Source organism: Mixophyes fleayi, chromosome 3 (assembly GCF_038048845.1).
Source record: "Mixophyes fleayi isolate aMixFle1 chromosome 3, aMixFle1.hap1, whole genome shotgun sequence".
Taxonomy (NCBI): domain Eukaryota; kingdom Metazoa; phylum Chordata; class Amphibia; order Anura; family Limnodynastidae; genus Mixophyes; species Mixophyes fleayi.
Window position 1 is genome coordinate 300554334 of NC_134404.1, and position 22718 is coordinate 300577051.

The window sequence follows — 22718 nt, forward strand, 5'->3', positions numbered from 1 at the left end:
CATAACATGTGGGGGTTTATGAACCCGTAAAGGGGCAGTGCATAGGCCATTATGGGAAGGAGGATCCTCCCCTGAGTGTGGATCAAAACTAGTTCAGGAAATTGTTCAACATCTTTCTCCTACCATACCATTCCTCTGACATATTGCAGACACAACTCCCCATTCAGTGGACAGCTCATAACCTCCTGAACAGATGATAGCAATATGACATTAGTAATCAGATTCCAGAAGATACGTGATTACTGCATGTTCTCTGTACGGTAGTTATTCTAATTTGTTCACCTTTTGCATTTTCTGTTCTGGAATATAAATTGGCGCAGAGATTTCTTACAACATTAAATATGTAGATGTTTTATATTTCCTATATAGATATATGATGATGACAGCTTTGTCTGGGCTCGTTGTCCCAGCATATGGTTTTCACAGTCTCACCCTTTGGTTAATTGACAACCCTACCACCTTTCCATGCCCATCCTCTAATTTTACAAAAGAACTTTGGTCTAGATCAGCGGTTCCCAAAGTGTGCGCCGCGGCTCCCAGGGGTGCCGCGGCGCTGTCACTGAAGTGCCGCGACCAGCCGGAGGGAAAAAAAAAAAAAAAGAAAAAACACTTACCAATCCGAGCGGCGCCGGGATCCAGCATCCTTCTCTCTCCTGCAGCTTGTCACTGATTGTCGGGCACGCTGCAGGAGAGAGAAGGATGCTGGCGCGGCGCAGATTGGTAAGTGTTTTTTCTTTTGTTTTTCTTTTTCCTCTGGCTGCCCGCGGCGGAGGGGGGGCAGTGTGGTGAATGGTGGGTCAGAGTGGCTAAGGGGGGGGGGGGGGTCAGAGTGGCTAAGGGGGGGGGGGTCAGAGTGGCTAAGGGGGGGGGGGGGTCAGAGTGGCTAAGGGGGGGGGGTCAGAGTGGCTAAGGGGGGGGGTCAGAGTGGCTAAGGGGGGGGGTCAGAGTGGCTAAGGGGGGGGGGTCAGAGTGGCTAAGGGGGGGGGTCAGAGTGGCTAAGGGGGGGGGTCAGAGTGGCTAAGGGGGGGGGTCAGAGTGGCGGCCAAGTGAGAGAGAAGCATAGAGAAAGGGGCAGAGTGAGTGGCAGAGTGAGAGTGGTGGCAGAGTGAGAGAGGGTGGCAGAGTGGCAGGGGCAAAGTGAGAGGGGGGGCAGAGTGAGAAGGGGGCAGCGGGGACAGAGTGAAAGGGCAGCGTGAGAGGGCAGAGAGAGTGCAGCGTGAGAGAGGATAGAGGGGCAGCGTGAGAGAGGATAGAGGGGCAGCGTGAGAGAGGGCAGAGGGGCAGCGTGAGAGAGGGCAGAGGGTCAGCGTGAGAGAGGGCAGAGGGTCAGCGTGAGAGAGGGCAGAGGGGCAGCGTGAGAGGAGGCAGCCTGAGAGAGGGCAAAGGGGCAGCATGAGATGAGGCAGCGTGAGAGAGGGCAGAGGGGCAGCGTAAGATGAGGCAGCGTGAGAGAGGGCAGAGGGGCAGCGTGAGAGGAGGCAGCGTGAGAGAGGTCAGAGGGGCAGAGTGAGAGGAGGCAGCGTGAGAGAGGGCAGAGTGGCAGCGTGAGAGGAGGCAGCGTGAGAGAGGTCAGAGGGGCAGCGTGAGAGGAGGTAGCGTGAGAGAGGGCAGAGGGGCAGTGTGAGAGGGGGCAGCATGAGAGAGGGCAGAGGGGCAGAGTGAGAGGAGGCAGCGTGAGAGAGGTCAGAGGGGCAGAGTGAGAGGAGGCAGCGTGAGAGAGGGCAGAGTGGCAGCGTGAGAGAGGGCAGAGTGAGAGGGCAGATGGGGCAGCGTAAGAGAGGGCAGAGTGAGAGGGCAGATGGGGCAGCGTAAGAGAGGGCAGAGTGAGAGGAGGCAGCGTGAGAGAGGGCAGAGTGCCAGCGTGAGAGGGCAGAGGGGCAGCATGAGAGAGGGCAGAGTGAGAGGGCAGACTGGGCAGCGTGAGAGAGAGCAGAGGGGCAGGGTGAGAGGCAGAAGCGTGAGAGAGGGCAGAGGGGCAACGTGAGAGAGGGCAGTGTGAGAGGAGGCAGCGTGAGAGAGGGCAGAGTGCCAGCGTGAGAGGGCAGAGGGGCAGCATGAGAGAGGGCAGAGTGAGAGGGCAGACTGGGCAGCGTGAGAGAGAGCAGAGGGGCAGGGTGAGAGGCAGAAGCGTGAGAGATGGCAGAGGGGCAGAGTGAGATGAGGCAGCGTGAGAGAGGGCATAGGGGCAACGTGAGAGAGGGCAGTGTGAGAGGAGGCAGCGTGAGAGGGCAGAGGGGCAGCATGAGAGAGGGCAGAGTGAGAGGGCAGACGGGGCAGCGTGAGAGGGGGCAGAGTGTGTGGAGATGAAGGAGGTCACAGTGTGAGTTAGTTGTCAATTATTCTTTGACAGAAATATAATTGAAAAAAATATACAAAAATATTATTTTTTCCTTGGATCTATGCGTATTATTTTTGCATACAACTAAATAAGTATTTCTGTCCTGACCTAAATACTTATTATGTTTTTTTGACCCAACTACTTATAAAACAGGACTGCTCTGTAATTATTTTGGAGGGGTGCCTTGAAAAAATTATGGAGACTCTAAGGGTGCCGCGAACTGCAAAAGTTTGGGAACCACTGGTCTAGAGAGTTATCTGATGGGACCCTGTGACTTGGGTGACAGCCTACTTGAGGGTGACTACTTGGCTGGCAGCCTACTTGAGTGACAAAACCCTTTCTTCTGCAGGACGTCTGCCCAGCATAGGGTTTGCTGTAGGAAGGAGGGTAGTTTAAAAATGAGAAATGATCTCCTTTTTTACACATACACACACAATACTGCCACTCAACTAACCATGATACAATTGTGAGAAATTAAATAACATTTTGACATAATCACCTCAGTTTTGTTATAGTTTATACATCTTTAACTATGATTCCTCATTTATCACTACAATAATATACACATGATAAATGGTTATAATACACTGAAACAAGTCGCACATAAGATCCTGCCTATTTCAGTTTATTATCTGATGAGGAGACAAGTAATGGAACGGTTAGATTAGATGCTGGCAGGTGACCTGTACAAGTGATTATGTAAATGCTCCCACAGAGCAGGAGGGTGGTACAAAGGCCTGGTAAATAGTGAGAAAATAGAGATACCACTATCATCATCATCATCATTTATTTATATAGCGCCACTAATTCCGCAGCACTGTACAGAGAACTCATTCACATCAGTCCCTGCCCCATTGGAGCTTACAGTCTAAATTTCCTACTATAGGCACACACTCACACACAGACAGACAGACAGAGAGACAGAGAGGGAGAGACTAGGGTCAATTTTTTTGATTGCAGCCAATTAACCTACCAGTATGTTTTTGGAGTGTGGGAGGAAACCGGAGCACCCGGAGGAAACCCATGCAAACACAGGGAGAACATACAAACTCCACACAGATAAGGCCATGGTCGGGAATTGAACTCATGACCCCAGTGCTGTGAGGCAGATGTGCTAACCACTAGGCCACTGTGAGAAAATAGAGATACCACTATGAGCATCACTCCAGTAATTGATGGGTTAAGGTCGCACACTGTATAGCAAACCATCCTCTCAAATGAAAGGTGCTGTAGGATGCCGCTGTTACACACACTGGGCTTTTCTCTCTCCACATGTAGAGATGATTGGCCTGAATCATTAAGAATTTGAGTAAGTTTTCTTAAGTTTTCTGGACAAAACCATGTTGCAGTGCAAGGGATGCAAATTAGCCTATTTTGCACATAAGGAAAATACTGTCGCTTTTTTCATGTAGCACACAAATACTTTGCTTTTTTCTACACTGAAATTTAAAGTTGATTGAGGACATGCCCTATCCCAAATATAAATCTGCCATCACTTTTTAAATTTACCTCCCCCTTCAATGCAACATGGTTTTGCCTTACTTACTTTCTTTTGCTTAACTTTCCTTAATGAATCAGGCCTGATGAGTCTGCTTTACATTCATGTACCTAACTGTGCGGTGCACTTTTTTTCTGTCTCTAACTGATTTAGTACCATATTACACAGCACTGTACAGATAATATGTAATCCTTTACATTAGTCTCTGCCTCACAGTGGCGGATCCAGGAAGGGGTGATCGGGGGGGTCGCTGCCGGCGGCTGCACACCATGTGTAGGTCCGTTCGGCAGAGACAGGCAGGGAGAGTGTCCACGGCCAATTAACCTGAGGAAGACCCCAAGGAAGCCCACGCATACACAGGGAGAACATACAAACTCCACACACGCATAGGCCCTAGACGTAATCCTACCTATGACCCCAGCACTGTCAGGCAGCAATGCTAACCACTGTGTCACTGAGCAGCCCTTTATAGTGCACATTATTCCCTAGTATACTAATAATTCACTATGCTCTATGGGTAATAATGTGAATATATTAATGTGAATAGATATAGATATATAGAGATGGAGATTATATACACAACTTTATGAAGATGTTTTGTTTTTTTTCTGTTTGTTTTTTGTTTTTTATTCTGTAGAAAAGGGTCTTGGTACTGTTGATAAGAATATTACAATCAGATTTGTCAATTTTTAAGTACTAGTTGGAAAACAGAATGTGGTTCCAGATATTTTGACATTCATCTTTTACCAAAATTTGATACTCTGCGGCCTGAATATTAGGATGTTGATACATTTTATATTTCAATTATTTCCCTTTAATTTGTTTAATGAATCTACTGTTAATTCAGTTCACATTAGCTGACATAATAGCACCATCTAGTGGTGGCGAAAAAAAATAACTCACGTTTTTGTTTCACTTCACTTAAAAATGCATGCTTAAAATGTACTCTTGCTATTTACTATTTAAACAAGAAAAAAGTCTTATGTAGGATTACTGTTTTTTAAATGGCATTATCTAAAAAAATAAATCATTACATTGGCTGCTACAACTTACTATCTCCTTGTACTTGGTCTCCTCTTGTAAACGCTGGCTATTGCTGTATTTTGACAAATAGCTTGTGAGTAACTGACTTTCCTTAGAAACATCTGTAACAGTGAAAACAAACTGGGGGCTACAGTGCTCCCCCTTTCCATAGTTAGTTATTTTGTATTAAGTTTTATAAGCTTGTTAAGACTGCTAAATGTAAAATGTGCACTGTTACAGTTTAAAATTTAAAGTTTTGGAAACTCTGACATTGGCTGTAGTCTTGTTCTATACCAATTTGCAAGCATTTTATTATATTATATTGTGCTAGTCAGTCATTTTGGGCTCAGATAGATTGAATGTAATACCCTTCAATAATGTCCCTGGTTTTCCATATTTTTAACTGAGAATGTTGCTAGCTGTTTTAGTTTCATTATATTGAGTAACTTGCACTAGGTGGGTAGGTCATTTTTAAATAATAGCAGCAACCAAACTAGCCTTCATACATGCTGCAAATAAAGAATTCTAACATTCCAGATGCTGCCATCTAGTGGATAAATATAAGAATGCACTGTTTGAAAGAATCGGAGCACTTTGCTTTACCGCAGTTGCCCGTTGAGAAAAGTTTCTCATAGTCTTTGTGGTTTCTGTAGAATTATCTGTGTGTCACAAGTAGTTCGCTATATAGTGTTTCCTGTACAGCACTGTGAAATATTTTAAGATCTTTAACAATTTTTTTTTCTTTACAATGTCCATTTATTAACTTTTAAGTAAATTAAATGTAACCGTGGGAAGAAGGGGGTCCATAGGTGGGTAATGCACTTTCCCCTTCCCTGGCTAGCTCTTGGATGTGGCCGAAGGGTCCCCACACATTCTGATTTTACAGCAATGTCTGTTATATGTGGACACGGGTGGTGTTGTGTGGTGGTGCAGTGCAATAATTGTCGCAGTAAGCTGAGCGCCAGACCATCTCTATATTGCAAAATATAAACTTTCTACTTCATTCACTCTGGGGGACACTGCTACCATGGGGTTGTATGAGGGCGCATGGAGTTGGCAACTAAGTTTGCTGCTGACTCCTCCCCTCTGCAATCCCACAGACCTCAGTTTTGTTTAAGTGCCCAAGGAGTTGTGCTGTGTTTAGTACTGCTTAGCAGTACTTGCTGCTTAGGTTTAGATTTTATTATTTTTATTAGATTATTGGTATGAGTGTAGGTGAGGATTGATGTATTTAACATTTTTTTCCTCACAAGTTTCAAAATGCAGCAAGGCTCCGTTGTACTTTAAAAAAATAGAAGAAGAATATTTATAAAAGAAAGACCGCACAGCTCAGTGTGGTGTTTATTGATCAAGAGCAGTGACAGCGCTAAACGACTGTCACTGCACTGTCACGACTGGTCCGGCGCTGCCACAGGCAGAGTGTCAAACTCTGTCCGAGGACCAGACATACTGGGAGATACCAAGTCCCCCGCTGAGGCGGAGGGGGGACTTGGATCTCATAGAGCCCTAGGAAGGATTCCAAATGGGCATTTATACAGGAGCACAATGCAGTGTGGCAGCCTGAGCTGATAAAGGCTTCCTATGGGCGTTTGAACCATCAGACAGCGGGGAGTGAGTGAGAGATTCTCGGCTGTCCAGTGGTATGCTCCGGAGTGGGAGATATTTGCACCTTCTCCTGTCATTGCTGTCGGACTTCAGAGGCACCTCAGAGACTTCTACTGCTGCTGGCTTCTCCTCACAATTCCTCCTTGTGTCAGCTAAGTACCACATAGGGGATATATATTAAAAAAAAGAAAAAAAAAACACCAGTGCTGGTAGTGTAAAGGAGACCCCCCCCCTCTGATTGGTTCACTCCAAAGGTGGGAAAATTCAGCCAGAGTTTACCTCAGGGGACTCCTGACTGAAATAATGGAGAATCCAACAGCTGCTGGATCCCCTTCATTGACAATTGCACTAAGTACCGCAGTGGGGAAAGTTGTTTATGATATAAGTCAGCAGAGTTTTATATATATATATGTGTGTGCGTATATATATATATATATATATATATATATATATATATATATATATATATATATATATATATATATATATATATATATATATATACATACACACACACACACACACACACACACACACACACACACATACATACATACATACATACATACATACATACATACACTTACAAAGGGCATATAGGGTTATAACTAGACTCTTTCTGCACTTAGGTGATTTTATACAATATCTTCCACTTTTACATTATTATTACCACAGATATTTATATTACTGTTTTGAGGCTATTAGCCAGAGTCAGAACTAGTAATTATTTTACTGTATTTTTATCTGTGAATGTTGCCTAATATTTCTTAAAAAAGAAAAAAAAGAAATATAATGTCTGATAAGAACAAGAATTCTTGTGCAGAATTTTATACCTGTTCAAAATACCTGACCAATTATCTGTGGGGCAAAGAGACCAGGGGGCCGTTTGTGCTCAGTGTGACACTGTCCTCAGCAGCGAAGTATAGGAATAACTAGTTAATGAGGTTCCTTGTGGTAATAGAGAGAAAACTGTATATATATATATATGTATATATAAAAATCTACCTACAGTTTAGAGTTTTATTATAAAGGGATCTAAAGTTAGTGGAGACAGTATTTTACATGAGTGTTCAGTCAGTGATTATGAGACATAATTTTATTAAGGCATTAGCCAGGGTCAAAACAAAAGTGGTTATACTATTATCTCTGTGATGTGATTGTTTATGGCCTGTCTGTTTCCTTTTAAATAATAACATATAAAAACTGAGAAGGAGCATGTTATTTTCCTATAGGACTGCTCCCCCTTCACAGATTGGTCTCTTCCTTGAAGCCAATTCACGGAACTGGACAGTAGACAGTTGAAGAAGCTCCTGATCAGTTTTACTTCACAAGCACTGATCAGCAGTATATACTGTGTGTGACTGACAGGCTGCTCTCTATCTGTGGGTACTACAGGTATCACTGCTACTGATCAGCACTATATACTGTGTGACTGACAGGCTGCTCTCTATCAGTAGTATATACTGTGTGTGACTGACAGGCTGCTCTCTATCTGTGGGTACTACAGGTATCACTGCTACTGATCAGCACTATATACTGTGTGTGACTGACAGGCTGCTCTCTATCAGTAGTATATACTGTGTGTGACTGACAGGCTGCTCTCTATCTGTGGGTACTACAGGTATCACTGCTACTGATCAGCACTATATACTGTGTGTGACTGACAGGCTGCTCTCTATCAGTAGTATATACTGTGTGTAACTGACAGGCTGCTCTCTATCAGCAGTAGACTGTGTCTCTCTGACAGGTTGCTTTCTTTCTGCGGGTAATCTGCCCTAGCCATGGTTCTGGAGGGATGAGTACCTTACATCAGTTTTGCCTTACACATATCTGTACAAATATATTTCTGTAGAATATTTACTAATTTCTTCACATAGTTATCAACTTATTGTTGAGATTCTTCTATTGTGTGGATTATTCTGTTATATTGACACAGGATTGTGTTTGGTAGTATGATTAGCCAAGCAACCCGAGGTAAAGGTACTTTACTGCCGGTGAATTCCCCTAAATCACAAACTACATGTTTTGGGTCTTTTTGGAAATCCTTTCTTGTGAACTAGTAAGTTCAGCCCGCCAATAGAGGTAATCTCCTTGCATTTTGAGGACAGTTGCAAACTGGTAGAGATGCTTACTCGAGAAGATGTCCGAATCCCAAGATTTTAAAATAAAAAAATAAAATAAAAAAAATACTAATCCGCATGATGGGACCTTCCTCTCCTTGCGACTGTGGATGTAGGGGGTCACCTACAATTATTCAAATATCAGTGGACGGCGTACACCTAAGATATTTGAAACTTGGGGATCATGTCCAGAGTGGCAGAAACACGGGGGCTTTATTCAAACCTGTTTTTGGTGCCCAAACAGGACGGTTCATTTCGATCAGTTCTAAACCTCAAGGGGCTAAACCAACATCTACGAGTAGACAAGTTTCACATGGGATCGGTCCTTTGTTTTTACAGTAGAAAGCTCCCATTATCAATTCAGGGCTTTCCCCGTTGGCTTTTCACAGCCCAGAGAATTTTCACAAAGGTTATGGCGGTAATTGCAGAATGTTTACGTGCCTTGGGAGAGAACATTATTCAGCATTTGGACTATTTTCTCCTCAAAGACTTATCAGGTCCTTTTCTCTAGTAGCATCTGACCCTGTCTATTCGAATTCTGGAGCAACACGGTTGAATAATCAATTATTCCAGTTGATGCCGTCACAGAGGATGAGGTTTCTAGGATTAATAAAGGACACCACTTTTCAGAAGTTCTTTTTCCAGAACCTTCTCTACAGATCCCTGCAACTCTCTGTATGGTTAATCCTGAGTCACCCTGGTCCTTCAATGCGCTTGGGCATGGGGATTCTAAGGTTGATGGTATCTATGTTCCAAATCCTCCCATACGGTTGTTTGCACTCTCGCACGTTCTAGTGGAATCTACAAAGACATTGATCGTGTCCCCCTTTTTCATCTGGTGACCCAACGAATCAGACTCTCCAGGGAGACTTGTCAACCTCTGAAATGGTGGCTAGTTCAAGAGCTTCTGATGATGGGCCAATCTTTTGTCCTGTGGTCTTGGATTCTGGTGACCACAAATGCTAGTCTGAAGAGCTGGGGAGCTGTTGTTCTCCAGCTTAGTCTCCAGGGTCTTTGGAAAGACAGGGAGGCGCTTTGGCCCATAGATGTTCTCGAGCTAAGAGCCATGCTGTTAGTCCTCCAGGGAGCTCAGTCTCTCCTTCAAGGAAAACCAGTCCACCTCCAATCCTTCATTGTCACTGCAGTGGCATATGTAAATTGCCAAGGGGGAACAAGAAGTGCAGGTAGCGGAACAGGTCTTCTTGTGGGTGGAGAAATTTGTTCCAGCGATTTTCGGCAGTGTTTAGAAGCGGATTATCTCAGCAAGCATGCAATCCTTCCAGGAGAATGGCAACTGCATCGTCAGGTGTTTCAGGAGTTAGTTTGGAAATGGGTCTGCCAGATCTGGATCTGATGGCAACCAGACACAATTACTAGGTTCCAAGATTCTGCGCAAGAACCAGAGTTTCTCTGGCTGTGGAGGTAATGTCCATGAGGTTGGACTCCTGTTTAGGATATCACTTTCCACCAAATTACGACGATTCCTTGCGTACTAAGACGTTTACTGTTGGAAAGTTTTCCGATCATTCTGGTGACACCGAATTGGCTCGGTTGGCTCTGATTCGCCAACATCTTGCTTCTAGTGGAAGGGTCAGGCTGGGCTTTTCCTCTCAGGCCCGATCTTTTCAGTCAAGAACCTTTTACACCATCCGCACTTGCTGCGGCTGGCTTTAATTGCGTGGCTGTTGAAGCCAACCTCTGATGGTCTAGGACAGGCCTGTCCAACCTGCGGCCCTCCAGATGTTTGTGAAACTACAAGTCCCAGCATGCCCTTCCAGCTATCAACAGGTTGTCTACTGGCAAAGCATGCTGGGGCTTGTAGTTTCACAACACCTGGAGGGCCGCAGGTTGGACAGGCCTGGTCTAGGAGGTTCTCTTCCAGGGTAGTGGAGACCCTCATAAAGGCTCAGAAGCCGGTATTGGATCCTCCACACCTTGTGATAGATCTTGGCTATGTACTGTAGGGAAGAAGTGTCATAACCCTACCTTTTTCAGATTAGCCGTTTTCTGGTCTTTCTTCAGGATGGGTTAGAGATGGCACTAAGACTGAGTTCTTTGAAGGTTCAGGTCTCTGCGCTTTCTATTTTCTTTCAGCGCCAGTTGGCTTTCCTCCCTGATGTTTGTATTTTCCTTCAAGGGGTTATTCATGTTCAGCCTCCCAACGTTCCTCTGTTGGCCCCGTGGGATTTGAACTTAATTATTGAGGTTCTTCAGCGGCCTCCATTCAATTCCCTGGAGTCGGCTAATCTGCGTTTCTCGACGTGGAAGGTGATGTTTTTGCTGGCCATTGCATCTACTCAACGTGTGTCTGAGCTTGGAGCCTTGTCCCGTAGGGGTCTTTATCTGGTGTTTCATGAGAATAGGACGGTTCGTAGGACTGTACCTACTGTCTTGCCTAGGGTGGTTTCTGTTTTTTTATTTAAATCATGAGATGGTGGTTCCGGCCTTTAGAGAAAGGATTGCTCCTTCTGGGCCTTCTTCCTCTGTTAGTCTGCACGTGGTCCGGGCTTTACGGGTTTATGTGGACAGGACTTCTGCTGGTTGCAGGACTGACCCTTTTTGTTCTTTGCGAATTTCATTGGAGAGGTTGGCCGTCCACTAAGCAGACCATTGCTCGTCGGATCAGATCTATGATTAAGCTTGCTTATGTGTGTAGAAATCTACCTGTGCCTCAAGTTCTTACGGTGCACTCGACCTGTGCGGTGGGGGCTTCCTGGGCTGCTCGCCATGGAGCATCTGCAGAGCAGCTTGGTAGGGTGGCGACCTGGTCCTCAGTTCATACCTTTACGAGGTTTTGCCAGTTCAACGTTTTTGCGTCTGCGGACGCCAGTTTCGGCCGCAGTGTTTTGCGGGGTAGTAGAGCAGAGAATTCTCTCCCTTAGGGGCTACTTTAGAAGGTCCCCATGGTAGCAGTGTCCCCCAGAGTGGATGAAGGAGAAAAGAAGATTTTTGTACTTGCGTTAAATCTTTCTCAGATTCCATCTGGGGGACACTGCGTTCCCTCCCTTTTGCTGTTCTACAGTTAGTTGTGTTGTTGAGCCCTTTCTTGGGACTTTAGTATTACTGAGGTCTGTGGGATTGCAGAGGGGAGGAGTCAGCAGCAAACTTAGTTGTTAACTATTTAAGTGCCAACTTCATGCTCCCTCATACAACCCCATGGTAGCAGTGTCCCCCAGATGGAATCTGAGAGAGAGATTTAACGTAAGTGCAAAAATCTTCTTATTTATACTGCTTCACTCTAGTACATTCTTAAATGGTTACAATAGTAAATCAATTGTATAAAGGTCGCTTTCTCCTCCTCCATGGATCTTAACGGTTTAACAGATATGGTAATAGGACAGTCATAGTTAAAATGTCGCCTCCGTGTACATCCATCTCTCTCAGCAGTGTTTCCCTCACCCCTCCTCTGTGTGTGTGGGGGAGGGGGGGGGCGGCACATCACATGTTTGCTGCCTCTCTACTCCCAGCAGGATTTCTCTGGGTTCACTCAGTCAGATGCTGTGCCTCTGTCATACAGTTCTCGTCTAGTACGGTATATTCCCCCTGTCTAACCTCTCCTCTCTGTCATACAGCCACATTGAAGTAATTTCTCATCAGATCTGTCTCATATCACTCATATTCTCTCTGTCATGATGTACTTTGACCTCTCATGGCAACAGGACATGGACCTGCTCCCCAGATTGCTGGGAGTTCCCAGGACATCCTCCCCTCCACCCCAGGTCACTGGGAGATCCCAGGACATCCTCCCCTCCACCCCAGGTCACTGGGAGATCCCAGGACCACCTCCCCTCCACCCCAGGTCACTGGGAGATCCCAGGACCACCTCCCCTCCACCCCAGGTCACTGGGAGATTCCAGGACCACCTCCCCTCCACCCCTGGTCACTGTCACTCTCATCTCCTCAGCTCATACAAGGCTTATGTTGCTAAGCAACCATTTCTGTTGTCTCCTCTGGGTCCTAGCGGGGCCACACATCGTCACTGGGAGGTGTAAATAACAATGCCACAAAAATACTTTGTATAACGACAATAGTGGTTATTTTTTATCCACATATAACAGTTCAGCAAGGTTATAAACCATGGCTCATCACATCTGCATAGTAGATACTGGTAACATAATGTATTAAAGCCAATTTATTATTCACAGTGTGGGGTGACTGTAGAAAAAGCAAAAATAACTGTTTCACACAGCTATACTATGCTTTCTCAGACTATGTTGCTTTATATTCTTGATGTGCCATATGAACTGATTTGTCATATGCATCACATATCTGTCGGAGCTATTATGCTCTTATTCGTTTGTGTATTTTACATCGTATTTTTTTATTCAAATTATTTGAAATATTTATCTTCCAAGTCCCTTTTTCTATTTTAAATATGTCTAATATACAGTTAAACTCCAATTTGGTGTGTTTCAAAAACCCAAGCAAAACTAGTGTAAAATGCTGTCTACACATCAAAATTAGAAGGGTTTTATCCAAATAAATATATTAAAGCCACTCTGAATAGGAAATAATCAACTATAGAACAATAGTAGAGTGCCCCACAAATAGTGACATCAAGCCAAATGACGGAAACATGATAATAAATCTGTTGCTTCTATATAATTCTATCCTTATTAATTGCAGATGTAAACAGAACCAATACCCTGGACGCATAAGTGTGCACAATCCCCAAATTAATATCTTGTGGAGCTACCTTTTGCTTTTATTATAGCAGGGGGTCTTTTCTTAGAGGTTTTTACCAACTTCACACACCTAAACTTTGCAATTCTATCCCATCTTCTTTGCAAAAGTTCAAGGTTCATCAAATTGTGAGGCACAGCCCTATTAAAATCGTTCCACAGAATTTCAATGCAACAGAGGTCTGGGCTTTGATTGAGTTAGTCCAACACTTTGATCTTACTTTTCTGAAGCCATTCCTTGGTTGACTTGGATGTGTACTTTGGATTGTTGTGATATTGAAAGGTGACTATCCTGATTTTCGCAGGTATTCATTATATGCTAGCTATATCTGGTCTAGAGGCCAGCTGAAGAGCATGATGTTGGCACCACCTTGCTTCACATTTGGTATGGTGTACTTTGGGTGATGAGTTGTTATCATTGCACCAAACATATCTGTTAAAATTAAGGCCAGAATGTTCAGCCTTTTGTCTCATAAGGCCATAGGACCTTTTCCTACCTGATTTGGGGTGAATGTATTTTTTTTTTGGGGGGAAACTTAGACTGGCTTGTTCCCTTTTTGTGAGGAATGCCTTCTATTTTGCCACCATACCGCATAGACCAGACATGTGCAGAATGCAGGAGATTGTGGTCTTATGCATGAAGTGACCAGACATTCCAGCAGCTCCCTTAATATGTCCGTGGGCCTCTTTGTAGCCACCCTGATGCAGTTTCTCCTTGTCCTGTCATCAACTTTGGAGAGACGTCTTGATCTTGACAACGCCCCTGATGCACCACACATTCTTCACAGTATTCTATGATACATGTAATGCCTTCTTGTATACCCATCTCCTGATTGGTACCTTTCAACAATAAGATCCTGCAGATATTTTGAAAGTTCTATTGCGGGCATTGTCTATCCCAGTAGGAGTCAACAATGAAACTTGAAGGAGATCCTACAAGAAGAGCTAATTTTTGTTTGGGGTTAAGCAAAATCCTTTTCATTGCTGAAAGGTGTATGCTAATAACCTTTTGAATATAATTTACATTTTGAATGGTTCTTGTTAACTAGAAGTGCACCTATTTTTGAGAGAAACACGCTGTGAAAATGTGTAATTGTCACATCCACCTCTCCCTTTAGAATTACCTTTTTGCACTGAATTAAACTTTTCATTCCCCCCCCCTAAATATACTGCTGGTTTAGCTTTGCTTATGTCTTGAACTATTCATAAGAGGAAAGGTTATTGGAATTGCCTTTATTACATGTGTCACTTATGTGTGTGTGAGTGACGTTTTTGCACCTAGAAATACATTTCTCCACTAAAGTACCACAGAAAAGTGCAAAATATTTTTCATTAAAAGTATAGAATTAAGCCCGACCTCTGCTAGTTCAGACTGCGCCTTTTGCAGTGTCTATTCCATTTGCGTCTCTATTTTTGGGAATGCAAGGACCTGCCACAGCGCATCGATGGGTTTGAGGTTTGGATTTTCGCCATTCCAACCCCTTTATTCTTCTTCATCTTTTTCAGCCTTTCCTTTATACATTTGCTGGTGTGCTCAGGGTCATTGTCCTGTATCATGATCAAATATTAGCCAAGCTTCACTTGTCAGATAGATGGCCGCACATTTTGCCAGGTGTCCAAGCTGCAATACAACCTGTAAATACTATTTAAGTTTTGTCTAAAAATTATTTTGTGCATTAAGCCCAAACACCTGGATGTGGTCCGGCCCTCAAATGCTGTGTGGACAGTACTGCTTCAGTTTTGGAGATTAATTACCTTTTCAGTATGATGCACACAAGTGTGATCCTTATCCAAGCAATCTATTGCTCACTAGATAAGATCCACTATACGCCTGGCTTACATTGAAGCGGATAGACCGACGCCTGCTGGCTTGTAGGCCCATTCAACCAGGGCTTCATGAGTGGTGCATCATGATTCCTCGGCCAGTTGTGCCCGGGCCACTACATGGTCGTCTGTCCACACTTCTTACAAATTCTACAAATTTTAGGGTTTTAGATCTCAGGATGCTAGCCTTGGGCGCAAGGTTTTATGTGAAGCTGTCTCAGAGCAATCCCACCCTTAGAAGAATGTCCCCATGATCGCAGTGTCTCCCAGTGGCAGGAAAGAGAAAAGAGGATTTTTTAATCGCCGTAAAATTTGTTTCGCTGACTCCATTGGGGGACACAGCGCAATGTCCCATTTGCTCTGACGTTTTGGTTGTATTACGTTCTAGGTATTTCTGTTACGCCTGTCTTTTGGACTTTGTTATATGAAATATGGCGGATGGTGCAAGATGGGAGGGGCATAGAAGGGGAGGGGCTGTCCATTCTAACGCCAGGTTCTGCATTTATATACAATATCTGAACTGTACGAATTGTGGTCCTCGAAAGGGACCAGTCTTGTGAGAAAATGGATGGAGCTCCACCCCCAAAACAGGCTTTTGGATTGATCGTGCTGCGTTTGGGTGGATTGGGGGTGGTTCTTATTTTGTCCCCATATTTAAAAACACATATTTGAAAGGGTGTTCTTTCGTTTTCACTTGTCATTGTACAGAGCATATTAAAAATGTGCCTGATCATTTTCTGTCTTGTGACTTCTGCATTATTCTAATGAACTATGTGATAATTGCACATATGTACTCCCTCCTGTCAGCCTGCCCGTCATTATTGACTTTCTATAAATATATACTATTAACTGAAGCTATTGTTTGAAAAATATTCACTAAAAACAAATTTGTTTAATAATGTTTGAAAACAATTCCCAAATGTCTTGGTACAATGAATATTGTACTGTCAATATTAGAACTCGTTTACATTGACATATTAGAGATTTTAAAAAACAATGCATTTTTGGAATCTTTAACTGAAGCATCATTGTACCTAAGCCAATGGGTTTAAATGCAAATGTTCAGAAACTTATTGGTTCAATAATTTAATTACATCTGGTACCGCACATTTCTAACAAAATGTGTGCAGGGCAGGTGACCAGAGAACTTTTAACAATGTAGGAAATAAGCAAACCTCTTCACATGTGTTTACAATTCCAAATGCAGACTTCATTATCAAACATAAGGAGTACAAAGTAAGTAAAATAACAGCAAGAGGGAAAAGCTGGAAAAACAAAAACTTCTAAAAATAAAAAAAATAGTTTTGTATGAGCAGCTAAGCTACTTTGAAAAGTCATACTGTTTGAGTCCTTTAGATGGCAGCCTTTGGTTTTGTTGCATGCAATTTCCGGATAATTGTATTACAGTGCTAGCAGCATGTGCACGTAAGTAACACAAAAATATGGATGGTAAAGTATCCGGTTAATGTAGAGATGAAATGAATGCAACAGCCGGGCTAAGCTTCCCTGACCCTTCATGAGAGAATAGAGGAAAACGGGAAGAATAAACCTATTGTGCCAAGGGGGCTGATGAAATTCAAGATCCCCACACACATAATCTGTGGCTCAGCCTCTGAAATGTTAATCCATTGGTGGAATTATTTGTGCTGTAGGTTGCAATTTATCATCATCATGGCACTGTGTCAAACAATGCTCTGTGAATGTGTAATGTTTAGAAGTATACAGCTGAAATGAGCTCCTACATCTAAACTGCTGAGTAATGGAATTCTATAGAGTAGCTTCTTGAAGTGTTCTCCTCTGCCAGAATCCGTGCTAGCACGCTATTCATGTATTATACAATACGTCCTGGGTGTATTCATATATTTTAGGCCGTGCTATGAGAAGTAAAGCATCAGTCCCATCACAGTTCGCTCTATTTGACATGGAAATTTTCTGAGAAGATGTGTTTACTCTGCTGCTGAATGTCCATATGAACACAACCTATCTTGTGTTTGATAATGACATCCTTCTGATGTATTTTGACGCAACAGCGATGGAACGAAACACACGATAGTCCCACTGCGGTTATACAGTGTTTCGCTGTCCTAGAAGTATTTTAATAAACGTTTTGATCACCTATCAGCCTCTTACAATATAATCAGCGTAGCTGCTGCATTAATGATTGATCTGCCTCCTTGGGGAAGGTATATCAGTTTGTTTTTATCATAGCTTAATAATTTTACCTGGTCCTTTTCTGATTAACACAAATGAAGAAAATATCATCTACAGCAAATGCCACCATCAATATCCTGACAAATGTACTGTTAAATCCGCTTGGTATAATGTACACCGCTATCCTTACACATCCTTACATTAGGGCAGCATGGTGGCTAAGTGGTTAGCACTTCTGCCTTACAGCACTGGGGTCATGAGTTCAATTCCCGACCATGGCCTTATCTGTGAGGAGTTTGTATGTTCTCCCTGTGTTTGCGTGGGTTTCCTCCGGGTGCTCCGGTTTCCTCCCACACTCCAAAAACATACTGGTAGGTCAATTGGCTGCTAACAAATTGACCCTAGTCTGTGTGTCTGTCTGTGTCTGTGTGTATGATGGGGAATTTAGACTAGAAGCCCCAATGGGGCAGGGACTGATGTGAATGAGTTCTCTGTACAGCGCTGCAGAATCAGTGGCGCTATATAAATAAATGATGAGGATAAATGGCGATGATAGGAGGCAGACATTTTGTGGGTTGGCTAAGAATTTTTGACCATTCATTTCCTAATGATGAAAGTGCATTTATTTATATGGGTGGCTTCTCTGATAAACACAGATGAAACTGACAGAGCCAACATTGGTTGGCACTGGCAGGTTAATTTCGCTAACATCGGGTATGATGTGGTGTTGAGGTCAGCAATGTTATACCTCAGTGGTGTGCAGGTATTGCTGTTTGACAGAAACTAAAGGGCAGCTTGGGCAGTTACAGGTACCTATCAGTAGCTGTTATTGGAAAAGTAAATGAGGTAGATAGGGGTTTATAGAGGAACAATAAATATTGGGCTATGGGAAATAGGAAACGGTGACATTGTAGTAAGCCTTTACGTATGGCTGCCTGTACTACACATTTCTATAGGACAGTTATTCAGACTACAGACAATTGTTTTGCTTTCTTGTGTACACAAATGCCACATGCAGGATTTGTTTCTGTAAGTATGTGCTCATTGTGCAGCCTCCACACTCTTGCAGCATAACACCACTCCATGTGAATTGATTCCAAGGAAAATGAGTGAGTGAACTGATAATGCAAACGCTCTTCAATATGAGGATCATATAGACAACCTGAAGGCCCCTTTCTTTAAGCTTGAATTGGTTACATGCAAGTAAATGATGGAGTTGTCTGCTTTATTATCCTCTGCTATTCACAGTCTGGCTCTATTTAATGTTTAGAGGTGGGAGCTCTTTGTTTATGTCACATCTCTCCAAAAAGATAATACATTGTGGGAAAATTCTAAAGCCTTTGAAGAAGACTGGATTCACATATTGTCTGTTTCCTAACATGACAAGTAAAAGTGATCTCTAATCTTTGTAAAAGATGCTTTGATGGCCGTAGGGTGCCGGTATTAATGCACTGGTTGAACATAGGACCTCCAAGCTCCGTTGCAAATCTAGAATGTTGTAATGGACACGGAGCAGTGATGGAGACATAAATACACATTGCTCTACTGACAAGTACTTTCTCAATGATAGTTTTGTTTTTGTTCTGTGTTAGATGTAAACCTCATTCTGCATAGATACTAACCTTTTATTTTTCATTTAATTAATCAATACCTATTGTAAGCTTATGAGCAGGGCCCTCTCACCTCCTTTCCTGTTGGTTTTATTACTGTTTGTTCCCAATTGTAAGCGCTGCAGAGTATTCTGGCATTATATAATTAAATGGTCATTTTAAAAGAGTGGAAATTTGTATAATGATGCTGTGATGCTAAGAAACTATTTCAGGAAGGTCAGAACAATATTACATTTAAAAAGTATAAACTTTAATAAATCAAAAAATTCCCCCGCTGCCTGCAGCACCAATAGTAAATTAAGAACATTCTCTTTTAATAAACACACATCCCACCCACACCCCATGCCCAGTCTGGTCAGCCGCAACATTAGATTAATAACAGCCTTCAGGGCTAGGCGTTTAATAAAAGACCTATTTCCACGCAAACCCCAAAATCAAATAATTAACTTATGAATTTCTCCCATATTTAATAGACTATTATAGCAAATAAAGACACAATCTTCTCTCAAATAGATTACTTATAGTTTATAAATATATGTAATTACTTATGTTTTGTAGTATAGACGCGACATATATAATTATGGCCAACCAAGAAAATTTCTGTCCCGCGTTCTTCTGCATCTGTGCTGCTTCCACAAAGTGTCCATGCAGGACTTGTACAATAGACCATCACAAAATGACAGGAATGACTTGAAGTAGAAATGGGAGGATTTCTGAAGGCAACGGGCATCGGTAGCCCTCGTACAGAGGTGCTGTGTGCACCCTTACCCTGCCAGTTGTTTTTACATAAGTAGGTATATATACTTCCCATGAGTTATAAATTACAGAATAGACTCCCTAGACTTCTATATATAATTTTACCAGACTAATAAAAACACAGATTGCTTTCACTTAAATATTTTATTATAAATCAACGTTTAAGGTTTACTAAATAGCACACACATTTCCGAATATATTCTCAAAACAATTGTTTATACAACCTCATTAAAACAGAGTTGCTGTGTGGTAACCTGTGCTTTTCCAGCTGTTCTTATTTCTTTGCATAGTGCAACCATATTACATAGAGGAATCGAACCAATGGTCCCAGCGTTATGTGGCAGCCATGCTAACCAGTCTGCCGCCTGTAGAACTACAACAGTTGTAGAACTACAAATATCAGCATGAACTGCCAGCCAGCGGTGAGCAAAAATATGCCTCAGCCTGTTTTACATGAATGTCGTTTACTAAATCTGTGTGTCAGACTCCAATCAGACACGAGGTGTTGCAGGTCATGACATGTCTTCTGTACAGGTAATTGTGTTGTCATCTAAGCATGATGAGTAACACATTTCTACTACATTTGCAGTGAGTGTGAACTGGCAGCCTTGCTCAGCCTATTGTTCTTATTGACACTTTTCAGATGACTTAATTTAAGGTCCAGGGAATACCATTGGCTGAGTTTCACCTAAGAGGGTAAAGTTCATCTTATTCATATGTTACACATGAAACAGGAATGCTTCACAGTTTGTGATCAAATGTTGTGAGTAACTGACTACCATAGATTGTGCTGCTAAGAAATTCCTAACTTTTTACGTATCAACAGGAAAACTGCATGTATATATGTGTATACGCTACTGGAGTTCCATCAGTATATATGTGTATACGCTACTGGAGTTCCATCAGTATATATGTGTATACGCTACTGGAGTTCCATCAGTATATATGTGTATACGCTACTGGAGTTCCATCAGTATATATGTGTATACGCTACTGGAGTTCCATCAGTATATATGTGTATACGCTACTGGAGTTCCATCAGTATATATGTGTATACGCTACTGGAGTTCCATCAGTATATATGTGTATACGCTACTGGAGTTCCATCAGTATATATGTGTATACGCTACTGGAGTTCCATCAGTGTATATGTGTATACGCTACTGGAGTTCCATCAGTGTATATGTGTTTACGCTACTGGAGTTCCATCAGTGTATATGTGTATACGCTACTGGAGTTCCATCAGTGTATATGTGTTTACGCTACTGGAGTTCCATCAGTGTATATGTGTTTACGCTACTGGAGTTCCATCAGTATATATGTGTATACGCTACTGGAGTTCCATCAGTATATATGTGTATACGCTACTGGAGTTCCATCAGTATATATGTGTTTACGCTACTGGAGTTCCATCAGTATATATGTGTATACGCTACTGGAGTTCCATCAGTATATATGTGTATACGCTACTGGAGTTCCATCAGTATATATGTGTATACGCTACTGGAGTTCCATCAGTATATATGTGTATACGCTACTGGAGTTCCATCAGTATATATGTGTATACGCTACTGGAGTTCCATCAGTATATATGTGTTTACGCTACTGGAGTTCCATCAGTATATATGTGTTTACGCTACTGGAGTTCCATCAGTATATATGTGTATACGCTACTGGAGTTCCATCAGTATATATGTGTATACGCTACTGGAGTTCCATCAGTATATATGTGTATACGCTACTGGAGTTCCATCAGTATATATGTGTATACGCTACTGGAGTTCCATCATCTAGTTTTTACACAGCTCTTCAGAGATGTTGATCAATAATCATTCATATGGTTATTCGTTATAGTTGACTACAACAGTTACTAATGCTTTCTAAAAAAAAAACACAAAACAAATTAAGATTAAGGGGTAGGTTTATTTAAATCGTATAAAAAGGAAAAGTGGAGGTGTTCTCCACAACAAGCAATCACATTCTAGTTATCATTTTCTGGAATGTATTGGCTAAATGATAGTTAGAATATGATAGTTAGAATATGATTAGTTGCTATGGGTAAAATCTCCACTTTTATTTTTTGATTAATCTACCCCTAAATGACCAAAGCAAATGTGTTTTGTTGTTTTTTTTTAGCCCCCCCCCCCCCCCCATCCCAAACCAAACCATTTTATATCTTGCGTTAATGTGTCTGACAGTCCACAGTATGTTATGCGAAATGTAGTAATAGGTGATGACCGTCGGAATTGTTGTCAGGTGTGTAAACGGATATATTTAAGCTGGTTTCATTCTAGCACATTTTCCAAGTTCTAAAGCAGAGGAGCACTGAGCGTGCAGCAAGTGCGTCTCGGATCTCATTTGTTGAACAGTGCAAATATATCCATTATAGTTTTATATCTTTGTGTCTGGGACTTACGGTAGCTTGGAATGATGTACCCAATGTGACACTGTGAAGTGGCTCATATTGTGTAATGCAGTACTGCTTACACACAAATCATGTCTTTTTATAAACCTGATAGTGTCCTGAACTATATAGAAACTTTCCCCTTCTTCTGTAATGTAAATTCTGCTTCGGGTTGTTGAGCCCTCAGTGATGCTGGGCCTTGCAGCAGCACAAACCTACTGCACAGCGCTACGGAATTAGTGGCGCTATATAAATAGATGATGATGTGGCTATAAGTATGCCATTCTAGAGCACGTTTTATCAATACATATTATTCTGTGTTTATATGAACATGTTTAGAGGGAGCTTCCATTTTCAGAGTAGACCTTGCTTCTAATTATAGTAGACCATTTATGGACTGTAAAATTATTATGTTTTTACACATCAGTTAAACAAAACAAACACAGGTTACAAATCTGTCCGTAAAATGTTTTGCCAGTCAGTACGTCTTTATAAAGATGCCAGTCCGCTATATGTGAGCAGTGCAGCAATGAAACTAAAATCTGAAGTCCATATAACTAGGGTTAGCCGGCATGCCAGTGCAGCAGCCATGTTGTTATATTCCATTCTCTGTATTAATTAAATGCTTTTTTTTTCTATTAAGTTCAAGGGTGTGTCTTCAATGTGAACTCCCTGGCACCGAGATTGTACTGATTAGGGTGTGGTGC

At 42.3% G+C, this 22718-nt stretch overlaps 1 protein-coding gene across 7 annotated transcripts in view; it reads left to right on the forward strand.

Annotated features, from left to right (window-relative positions):
* Positions 1–22718, forward strand: part of EHBP1 (EH domain binding protein 1) — a 267437-nt gene that overhangs the window by 64515 nt on the left and 180204 nt on the right. The window lies entirely within an intron of this gene.